This window comes from Calliphora vicina, chromosome 5 (assembly GCF_958450345.1).
Source record: "Calliphora vicina chromosome 5, idCalVici1.1, whole genome shotgun sequence".
Taxonomy (NCBI): domain Eukaryota; kingdom Metazoa; phylum Arthropoda; class Insecta; order Diptera; family Calliphoridae; genus Calliphora; species Calliphora vicina.
The window spans coordinates 13134454-13146244 of record NC_088784.1 but is presented as its reverse complement, the minus strand read 5'-3'; positions in this window follow the sequence as shown (position 1 = coordinate 13146244).

Below are 11791 nucleotides of genomic sequence, written 5' to 3'. Positions count from 1 at the left end.
ATATATTTATAAATAAATAATATTATAATATAATAAATAAAAATCACATGTTAATTATTGAAAAATTAAAAAAAAAATTAAAATTGTTTTTATTAAATTGGCGACAAAATTAAAAAAAATATATATAAAACATAAAAAAATACCTATAATAATTGGAAGTATGAAAAACTTAAACAAATAATAATACTTAAATATTTAATAAAACAAGTTATAAGCCCTCCACTTAAATTATTTTAAAAAAATTCAGTCAAATATTTGAAAAAATTTAAAATTTTTATGTATTTTTAAAGCACTGCCTTTAAATCTTTGCAAAGGGTTTGGATTTAAAATCTAGAAGGAATCGATTTTTATAGACAAATTTTCATTCGAATAACATGTTATAGAAAAAAATGTATCGAATAAATTTTCTATAGAAAAATTTCAATAGAAAATTTGTCATTCTAATTAAATTTCTATAGAAAAGTTATAATTCGAATACAATTTGTGAAGAAAACTTTTAATTTTTCTATAGAAAAATTTCATTCGAATAAAATTCAATAGAAAATTGGTCATTCTTTTAAAATTTCTATAGAAAAGTTATAAGTCAAATAAAATTTGTATAGAAAAATTGTTATTCAAAAAAAATTTCTATAGAAAAATTTTTAATCGAATAAAATTTCTATAGACAAATTTTTATTCGAATAAAATCTCTATAGACAAATTTTTATTCGAATAAAATCTCTATACAAAAGTTTTCATTCGAATAAAATTTATGTAAAAAATATTTAATCGAAATAAATATCTATAGAAAAATTTTTATTCGAATTAAATTTATATGGAATAATTTTTTTCGAATAAAATTTATATAGAATTTTTTTTAATCGAATAAAAAAGATATCTATACAAAAAATTTTAGTCGAATAAAATTTTTATAGACAAATTTTTATTCGGATAAAATTGCTATAGAAAATCTTTTAATCGAATAAAGTCTGTAGAAAAAATTTTATTCGAAAAATATGTATTTATTCGAATACTTTCTATAGAAAAATTTTTATTCAAATAAAACATCTATGGAAAAATTTTCATTCGAATAAAATTTTTATAAAAAATTTCATTCGAATAAAATTTTTATAAAAAATTTCATTGAAATAAATTTCTATAGAAACTTTTCATTCGAATAATTTGGTATAGAAAAATTTTTATTCGACTAAAATTTCTATAGAAAATTTTTCATTCGAATACAACTTCTATAGAAAAATTTTCATTCAAATAAATTTTGTATAGAAAAATTTTCATTCGAATAAAATTTCTATAGAAAATTTTTCATTCTAATAAAATTTCTACAGAAAAAATTTCATTCGAATAAAATTTGTGATGAAAAATGTTCATTCGAATAAAATTTTATAGAAAAATTAACATTCGAATAAAATTTCCATAGGCAAATTTTCATTCGAATAATATTTGTGTAGGAAAAATGTCCTTCTAATAAAATTTTTATTCGAATAAAATGTCTGTAGAAAAATTTTTAATCGAATAGAATCTATAGACAAATTTTTATTCGAATAAAATTTCTATAGAAAAATTTTTATTCTAATAAAATTTCAATTGAAAAATTATAATTCGAAAATTGATATAGAAAAATTTTCATGCGAATAAAATTTCTATTCGAATAAAATTGATATGAAAACTTTTCTAATTTTTATTCGAATAAAATTTCTTATAAAAATTGACATTTGAAAAAAATTTTTATTCAAATAAAATTTCTAAAAAAAATTTTCATTCTAATAAAATTTCTATAGAAAAATTGTAATTCGAAAAATTTTCATGCGAATAAAATTTCTTTAAAATAATTTTTATTCGAATAAAATTGATATGAAAAATTTTCATGCGAATAAAATTTCTTATAAAAATTTCGAACATTCGAATAAAATTATTCAAAAAAATTGTAATTCGAATAAAATCTATATAGACAAATATAGACATTCGAATACAATTTTTGTTTTTAAATTTTTTTATAAATAAAATTTCTATACCAAAATTTTCATTCGAATAAAAATTTCTAAATAAAAAAACTACATTCTAATAAAATTTCTATGGAAACATTTTCATTCGAATAAAATTTCTGTTTTTCTAATAAAATTTCTTAAGAATATTTGTATTTGAATAAAATTTCTATAGAAAAATTTTGAATCGAATAAAATATCTATAGAAATGAAAAGTGTTTATTCGACTAAAGTTTCAAAAGTTGTTAATTCGAATATTTATTCTACAGAAAAGCTATTCGAATATTCATTCTATAGAAAATCTTTTCGAATGAAAAACATTCTATAGAAAATCTAGTCGAATCAAACATTTTCTTTTGCGAATTTAGCTATATACTAAGAAATGTGTTTTAGCTTTGGATTGACTTATTTAAGGCCTTCTGCTCCAAAACTATAAGATGCATCCATATGTGGATCATCAAAATTGTCTGATATTGTAGAGTGTAAAGTGATAAACAATTTAAGTTCATAGAAATTGGACACTGAAACTAGGAATTTCAAAGCAAAGCCCAGATTTTGCTAAACGTATTTAAGTTCTAGCTACGATCATAAAATCATGGCAATATCTGTAGTTGTTTAGCCATTATAACGCCTCAAAGATGGAGAAATTTAAGCGTTTTAAAGATAATTTAACACTCCCATTGTTTATATTTAGAGAATTGCTAGAGCAATTCAAGTGAATTTAGTGTTCTAAACAACTCGACAATTAGAAATTATCTGTATGCTTGATTTATTGTATTATTCAACTGTTAATGATAAACTGTTGATTTTCTCAAAGTAGGCGTGGCAGTGGGTGTTAAAAATATGATTGCATTGATAGCCCTTAATGAGAATTAAATCCTGAAAGAAGTTTCATCTTCATATCTCCAGCAGTTTCCGATTAATTAAGCTTTAAATATATTTAATAACAAAAATCTACCTTCTATCCGGTTATGTTCTCCTAGTACTGTAACAAAAATGGGCGAATTTTGGGCAAGCTTGAAAAATAACTTATTTATTTAAGGTTTAAATCACCAACATTTAATAGATAATTCAGCAAGATCTAGTAGAGATTGAAAATTGCGAATTCTGTGCAATTTTGAAACCGCTGACTTAATTATTTAAGGCTTAAAAGCATCAACATTTGAAAGCTATTTAAGCTAAATTTCTTGATCTTGTAGTGCTTAAAAGGGGCTATCGATTAGTTATTTTAGTTTAGTTCGAATTTGGAGCCTCAAGTGTAAATAAAGTGTTAATTTTGAATTAGTAGGCGTGGCAGTGGGCGTTTAACTTAAAGTAATTTAGATTCGTTTAAAGTTACTAACCAATTTAAGTGGAGGACTTTTTAAAAACAATATAATATAAAACTCCAGGGGACATAATACTCGCATTGAATTCATTAATTAAACCCATTAATTTGTCTCTTTCTAAAATAAAACTTGAAAATAATAACCCCTTAAACCAAAATTTGATAAAAATAAATATTTTGTTTTCAAAAATATAATTAAAAATTTGCTGGTATACGCTCAAAACACAAAAGAAATAAAAATCTTAAAGAAATCTACATTTAAAATCCCTATATGTACAAATCTAAATAATAATAATAATAAATATATTAAACTATAGAAAACTCTCTGAATTTATTAGAAAATAAATAAGTTTTTATGTTTTTCCAAAAAAGTAAAATCCTCATTCTTAACACAGGTAAATAAAATAGTAGAAGTAACCATTATATAAACGTTATATAAACCATAGAAATATAAAAACAAAATAATAAAATAAAAAATATATTTAAACAAAACCAGAAAACAGGGTAATAAAATAACAATTTTTTGCTATAACAAATTATATATAAAACATAAAATATTTTTTACCAATAATAAATTAAAAATAAAACAAATTAATATGATTGGTTTAACTGCTGCATTGAAACTAAGCCTAGTTTCAAAATTGTAGTAATTATCCATCCAATTATCCAGACTTTATTATTTAATTACACATATAAGTTATTTTTTTGTTTGTGTAAAAAAATCTATAATATAATTGTTAATTAGTTTATTACCAAATAACATGTTTAAAATACACAAAAAATCTAGGTGATAATTTATTTAAAAAAAAAACGAAACAAAACATTGTAGTATTAAATACAATTATAAAATAAAGCCCTCATATAAAACCACAACAAATATTATTGTATAAATTAATTTAAAACAAAATCAATAAAAATTTAAATACAAACATATGAAAACAATATTTACTTTATTTAATAATTTAAGAATGAATATTTAAAGGTAAGAAGTTAAAAAATCAATAAATATCCTTAAACTTGTCGTCTCTTAAATTAACTTTCTGCTGAACTTAGAGCAATGATATTTGACAGTCTTAATGACAATTAAATGGTCTTTCCAAAAGTATAATCAGAAATAATCTCCAACCTTTATTTGCTGAATTATTCAACTGTTTATGAAAAACCACTAATTTACACAAAGTAGGCGTGGCAGTGGGAGGTAGTTATATGATTTTTCTGATAGTCCTATTCGAGAGCCAAAACTTGGAAAAAGTTTCATCTTAATACCTCCATTACTTTCCGAGTTATTAAGCTTTAAACATTTTTAATAACAAAAATCCACCTTCTAGCCGATTATGTTCTCCTAATAGTTGACAAAAAATTGACAATTTTGCGCCATTTTTAAAAAATGTGTTGTGCAGCAGACTAATTTATTTAAAGCTTTCTAGCTCCAAAACAATAAAAGCTAGTTTATCAAAATTTGGGGAACTTGTAGAGTTTAAAGTGGGCTATCGATCTAAATTTATAAAAATTTGCCACGCCCACTTAAACTAAGAATTTTCAAGCTTGTGAAATATAGACCCGATTTTGTACTAATAGGCGTGGCTGTGAGCTGGAAAATTTATAAATGTCTTGAAGTCCTAGATTTGCACTACAACCAACCAAAGAAATCATGGAGATATCTCTAGTAGTTTATGAGTTATTAAACTTTAAATATGAAGAAAATTGAGCGTTGTGAAGAACATTGTCGCTCATAATGTTTGTAGTAAATACGCTATAACTAGCTTTCTAGAAAAGCTAGAGCAATGAAATTTCATTAGCTTAAAGAAAATTAAATGGTCTATCCAACTATATCTACGAAAAGTATCTCCAAGCTTTATCTGCTGAGTTATTCAACTATTAATGATAAACTAGTGATTTACTCAATGTAGGCGTGGCAATGGGCGGTAAAAATATAATTTGTCTGATAGTCCTATTCCAGTTCTAAAACTTGGAAAAAGTCTTATCTTAATATCTCTATTACTTTCCGAGTTATTAAGCTTTAAACATTTTTAATAACAAAAATCCACCTTCTAGCCGATTATGTTCTCCTAGTAGTAGACCAAAAATTTGCCAATTTTGCGCTATTTTTAAAAAATGTGTTATGCAGCAGACTGATTTATTTAAAGCTAGATTAGCAAAATTTGGTGAACTTGTAGAGTTTAAAGTGGGCTATCGATCGAAATTTACAAAAATTTGCCACGCCCACTTCAACTAAGAATTTTCAAGCTTGTGAAGTATAGACCCGATTTGTACTAGTAGGCGTGGTTGTGGGCGGAAAAATTTATAAAAATCGTGAAGTCCTAGATTTGTACTACAGCTAGCCAAAGAAATCTTGGAAATATCTCTAATCGTTTATGAGTTATTAAACTTTGAATATGATGAAAATTGAGCGTTGTGAAGAACATTGTCGCTCGTAATGTTTGTAGTAAATGCGCTATAACTGGCTTTTTAGAAAAGCTAGAGTAATGAAATTTCACAATCTTAAAGGAAATTAAATGGTCTATCCAACCATATCTACGAAAATAATCTCCAACCTTCATCTGCAGAGTTATTCAACTGTTTATGAAAAACCACTGATTTACACAAAGTAGGCGTGGCAGTGGGAGGTAGTAATATAATTTTTCTGATAGTCCTATTTGAGAGCTAAAACTTGAAAAAAGTTTCATCTTAATATCTCTATTACTTTCCGAGTTATTGAGCTTTAAACATTTTTAATAACAAAAATCCACCTTCTAGACGATTATGTTCTCCTAGTAGTTGACCAAAAATTTGCGAATTTTTCGCCATTTTTAAAAAATGTGTTATGCAGCAGACTGATTTATTTAATGCTTTCTATCTTCAAAACTATAAAAGCTAGATTAACGAAATTTGGTAAACTTGTAGAGTTTGAAGTGGGCTATCGACCGAAATTTACAAAAATTTGCCACGCCCACTTGTACTATGATTTTTTAAGCATGTAAAGTATAAACAAGATTTTGTACTAGTAGGCGTGGCTGTGGGCGGGAAAATTTATAAATGTCTTGAAGCCCTAGGTTTGTACTACAATTAGCCAAAGAAATTATGGAAATATCTCTAGTAGTTTATAAGTTATTAAACTTTAAATATGAAGACAAATGGGCGTTGTGAAGAACATTGTCGCACATAATGTTTGTAGTAAATACGCTATAACTAGCTTTCTAGAAAAGCTAGAGCAATGAAATTTCACAATCTTAAAGGAAATTAAATGGTCTATCCAACTGTATTTACGAAAATAATCTCCAACCTTTATCTGCTGAATTATTCAACTGTTTATGAAAAACCACTGATTTACACAAAGTAGGCGTGGCAGTGGGCGGTAAAAATAGGATTTGTCTGATAGTCCTATTCGAGAGCTAAAACTTGGAGAAAGTTTCATCTTAATATCTCTATCACTTTCCGAGTTATTAAGCTTTAAACATTTTTAATAACAAAAACCCACCTTCTATCCCATTATGTTCTCCTAGTAGTTGACCAAAAATTTGCGAATTTTTCGCCATTTTTAAAAAATGTGTTATGCAGCAGACTGATTTATTTAATGCTTTCTATCTTCAAAACTATAAAAGCTAGATTAACGAAATTTGGTAAACTTGTAGAGTTTGAAGTGGGCTATCGATCGAAATTTACAAAAATTTGCCACGCCCACTTATACTATGCTTTTTAAGCATGTAAAGTATAAACCCGATTTTGTACTAGTAGGCGTGGCTGTGGGCGGGAAAATTTATAAATGTCTTGAAGCCCTAGGTTTGTACTACAATTAGCCAAAGAAATTATGGAAATATCTCTAGTAGTTTATGAGTTATTAAACTTTAAATATGAAGACAAATTGGGCGTTGTGATGAGCATTGTCGCTCATAATGTTTGTAGTAAATGCGCTATAACTAGCTTTCTAGAAAACCTAGAGCAATGAAATTTCATTAACTTAAAGAAAATTAAATGGTCTATCCAACCATATCTACAAAAATAATCTCTAACCTTCATCTGCTGAGTTATTCAACTGTTAATGATAAACTAGTGATTTACTCAAAGTAGGCGTGGCAGTGGGCGGTAAAATTAGGATTTTTCTGATTCTTGAAAAAAGTTTCATCTTAATATCTCTATTACTTTCCGAGTTATTAAGCTTTAAACATTTTTCATAACAAAAATCCACTTTCTAGCCGATTATGTTCTCCTAGTAGTTGACCAAAAATTTGCCAATTTTGCGCCATTTTTAAAAAAATGTGTTAAGCAGTAGACTGATCTATTTAAAGCTTTCTAGCTCCAAAACTATAAAAGCTAGATTTACGAAATTTGGTGAACTTGTAGAGTTTGAAGTGGGCTATCGATCGAAATTTACAAAAATTTTCCACGCCCACTTCAACTAAGAATTTTCAAGCTTGTGAAGTTTAGACCCGATTTGTACTAGTAGGCGTGGCAGTGGGCAGGAAAATTTATAAATTTCTTCAAGTCCTAGGTTTGTGCTACAATTAGCCAAAGAAATCATGGAAATATCTTTAGTCGTTTCGGAGTTATAAAGCTTTAAATATCAGGAAAATTGGGCGTTGTGAAGAACACTGTCGCTCATAATGTTTGTTGTAAATGCGCTATAACTAGCTTTCTAGAAAAGCTAAAGTAATGAAAATTCACAATCTTAAAGCAAATTATATGGTCTATCCAACTATATCTACGAAAAGTATCTCCAAGCTGTATCTGCTGAGTTATTCAACTGTTAATGATAAACTAGTGATTTACTCCATGTAAGCGTGGCAATGGGCGGTAAAAATATAATTTGTCTGATAGTCCTATTCCAGTGCTAAAACTTGGAAAAAGTCTTATCTTAATATCTCTATTAATTTCCGAGTTCTTAAGCTTTAAACATTTTTCATAACAAAAATCCACCTTCTAGCCGATTATGTTCTCCTGGTAGTTGACCAAAAATTTGCCAATTTTGCGCCATTTAAAAAAAATGTGTTATGCAGCAGACTGATTTATTTAAAGCTTTCTAGCTCCAAAACTATAAAAGCTAGATTATCAAGATTTGGTGAACTTGTAGAGTTTAAGGTGAGCTATCGATCACAATTTACAAAAATTTGCCACGCCCACTTCAACTAAGAATTTTAAAGCTTGTGAAGTATAGACCCGATTTTTACTAGTAGGCGTGGTTGTGGGCGGAAAAATTTATAAAAATCGTGAAGTCCTAGATTTGTGCTACAAGTAGCCATAGAAATCTTGGAAATATCTGTAGTCGTTTAAGAGTTATTAAACTTTGAATATGATGAAAATTGAGCGTTGTGAAGAACATTGTCGCTCATAACGTATTAGTAAATGCGCTATAACTAGCTTTCAAGAAAAGCTAGAGCAATGAAATTTCACAATCTTAAAGCAAATTATATGGTCTATCCATTTATATTTACGAAAAGTATATCCAACCTTTATCTGCTGAATTATTCAACTGGTTATGAAAAACCACTCATTTACTCAAGGTAGGCGTGGCAGTGGGCGGTAAAATTAGGATTTTTCTAATAGTCCTATTCGAGAGCTAAAACTTAGAGAAAGCTTCATCTTAATATCTCAATCACTCTCCGAGTTATTAAGCTTTAAACATTTTTAATTACAAAAATCCACCTACTAGCCGATTATGTTCTCTTAGTACATGACAAAAAATTCGCCAATTTTGCGCCAATTTGAAAAATGTGTTTAAGCAGCAGATTGATTTATTTAAAGCTTTCTAGCTCCAAAACTATAAAAGCTAGACTATTAAAATTTGGTGAACTTGTAGAGTTTAAAGTGATCTATCGATCTAAATTTATAAAAATTTGCCACGCCCACTTCACCCAAGAATTTTCAAGCTTGTGAAATATAGACCCGATTTTGTACTAATAGGCGTGGCTGTGGGCGGAAAAATTTATAAATGTCTTGAAGTCCTAGGTCTGTACTACAATTGGCCAAAGAAATCATGGAAATATCTCTAGTAGTTTATGAGCTATTAAACTTTAAATATGAAGAAAATTGAGCGTTGTGAATAACATTGTCGCTCATAACGTTTGTAGTAAATACGCTATAACCAGCTTTTTAGAAAAGCTAGAGCAATGAAATTTCATTAGCTTAAAGAAAATTAAATGGTCTATCCAACCATATCTACGAAAATTATCTCCAACCTTTATATGCTGAATTATTCAACTGTTTATGAGATACCACTGATTTATTCAAGGTAGGCGTGGCAGTGGGCGGTAAAATTAGGATTTTTCTGATAGTCCTATTTGATAGCTAGAACTTAGAGAAAGTTTCATCTTAATATCTCCATCACTCTCCGAGTTATTAAGCTTTAAACATTTTTAATAACAAAAATCCACCTTCTATCCCATTATGTTCTCCTAGTAGTTGACCAAAAATTTGCCAATTTTGCGCAATTTTTAAAAAATGTGCTATGCAGCAGACTGATTTATTTAAAGCTTTCTAGCTCCAAAACTATAAAAGCTAGATTTACGAAATTTGGTGAACTTGTAGAGTTTGAAGTGGGCTATCGATCGAAATTTACAAAAATTTGCCACGCCCACTTATACTATGATTATTTAAGCATGTAAAGTATAAACCCGATTTTTTACTAGTAGGCGTGGCTGTGGGCGGGAAAATGTATAAATGTCTGGAAGCCATAGGTATGTATTACAACTAACCAAAGAAATTATGGAAATATCTCTAGTAGTTTATAAGTTATTAAACTTTAAATATGAAGACAAATGGGCGTTGTAAAGAACATTGTCGCTCATAATGTTTGTAGTAAATGCGCTATAACTAGCTTTCTAGAAAAGCTAGAGCAATGAAATTTCACAATCTTAAAGGAAATTAAATGGTCTATCCAACTGTATTTACGAAAATAATCTCCAACCTTTATCTGCTGAATTATTCAACTGTTTATGAAAAACCACTGATTTACACAAAGTAGGCGTGGCAGTGGGCGGTAAAAATAGGATTTGTCTGATAGTCCTATTCGAGAGCTAAAACTTGGAGAAAGTTTCATCTTAATATCTCTATTACTTTCCGAGTTATTAAGCTTTAAACATTTTTAATAACAAAAATCCACCTTCTATCCCATTATGTTCTCCTAGTAGTTGACCAAAAATTTGCGAATTTTGCGCCATTTTTAAAAAATGTGTTATGCAGCAGACTGATTTATTTAATGCTTTCTATCTTCAAAACTATAAAAGCTAGATTAACGAAATTTGGCAAACTTGTAGAGTTTGAAGTGGGCTATCCATCGAAATTTACAAAAATTTGCCACGCCCACTTATACTATGATTTTTTAAGCATGTAAAGTATAAACCCGATTTTGTACTAGTAGGCGTGGCTGTGGGCGGGAAAATTTATAAATGTCTTGAAGCCCTAGGTTTGTACTACTATTAGCCAAAGAAATTATGGAAATATCTCTAGTAGTTTATGAGTTATTAAACTTTAAATATGAAGACAAATTGGGCGTTGTGATGATCATTGTCGCTCATAATGTTTGTAGTAAATGCGCTATAACTAGCTTTCTAGAAAACCTAGAGAAATGCAATTTCATTAACTTAAAGAAAATTAAATGGTCTATCCAACCATATCTACAAAAATAATCTCCAACCTTTATCTGCTGAATTATTCAACTGTTTATGAAAAACCACTGATTTACACAAAGTAGGCGTGGCAGTGGGCGGTAAAAATAGGATTTGTCTGATAGTCCTATTCGAGAGCTAAAACTTGGAGAAAGTTTCATCATAATATCTCTATTACTTTCCGAGTTATTAAGCTTTAAACATTTTTAATAACAAAAATCCACCTTCTAGACGATTATGTTCTCCTAGTAGTTGACCAAAAATTTGCCAATTTTGCGCCATTTTTAAAAAATGTGTTATGCAGCAGATTGATTTATTTAAAGTTTTCTAGCTCCAAAACTATTAAAGCTAGATCAGCAAAATTTGGTGAACTTGTAGAGTTTAAAGTGGGCTATCGATCAAAATTTACAAAAATTTGCCACGCCCACTTATTCTTTGATTTTTTAAGCATGTAAAGTATAAACCCGATTTTGTACTAATAGGCGTGGCTGTGAGCTGGAAAATTTATAAATGTCTTGAAGTCCTAGATTTGCACTACAAACAACCAAAGAAATCATGGAGATATCTCTAGTAGTTTATGAGTTATTAAACTTTAAATATGAAGAAAATTGAGCGTTGTGAAGAACATTGTCGCTCATAATGTTTGTAGTAAATACGCTATAACTAGCTTTCTAGAAAAGCTAGAGCAATGAAATTTCATTAGCTTAAAGAAATTTAAATGGTCTATCCAACCATATCTACGAAAATAATCTCCAGCCTTTATCTGCTGAGTTATTCAACTGTTAATGATAAACTAGTGATTTACTCAATGTAGGCGTGGCAATGGGCGGTAAAAATATAATTTTTCTGATAGTCCTATTCGAGTGCCAAAACTTGGAAAA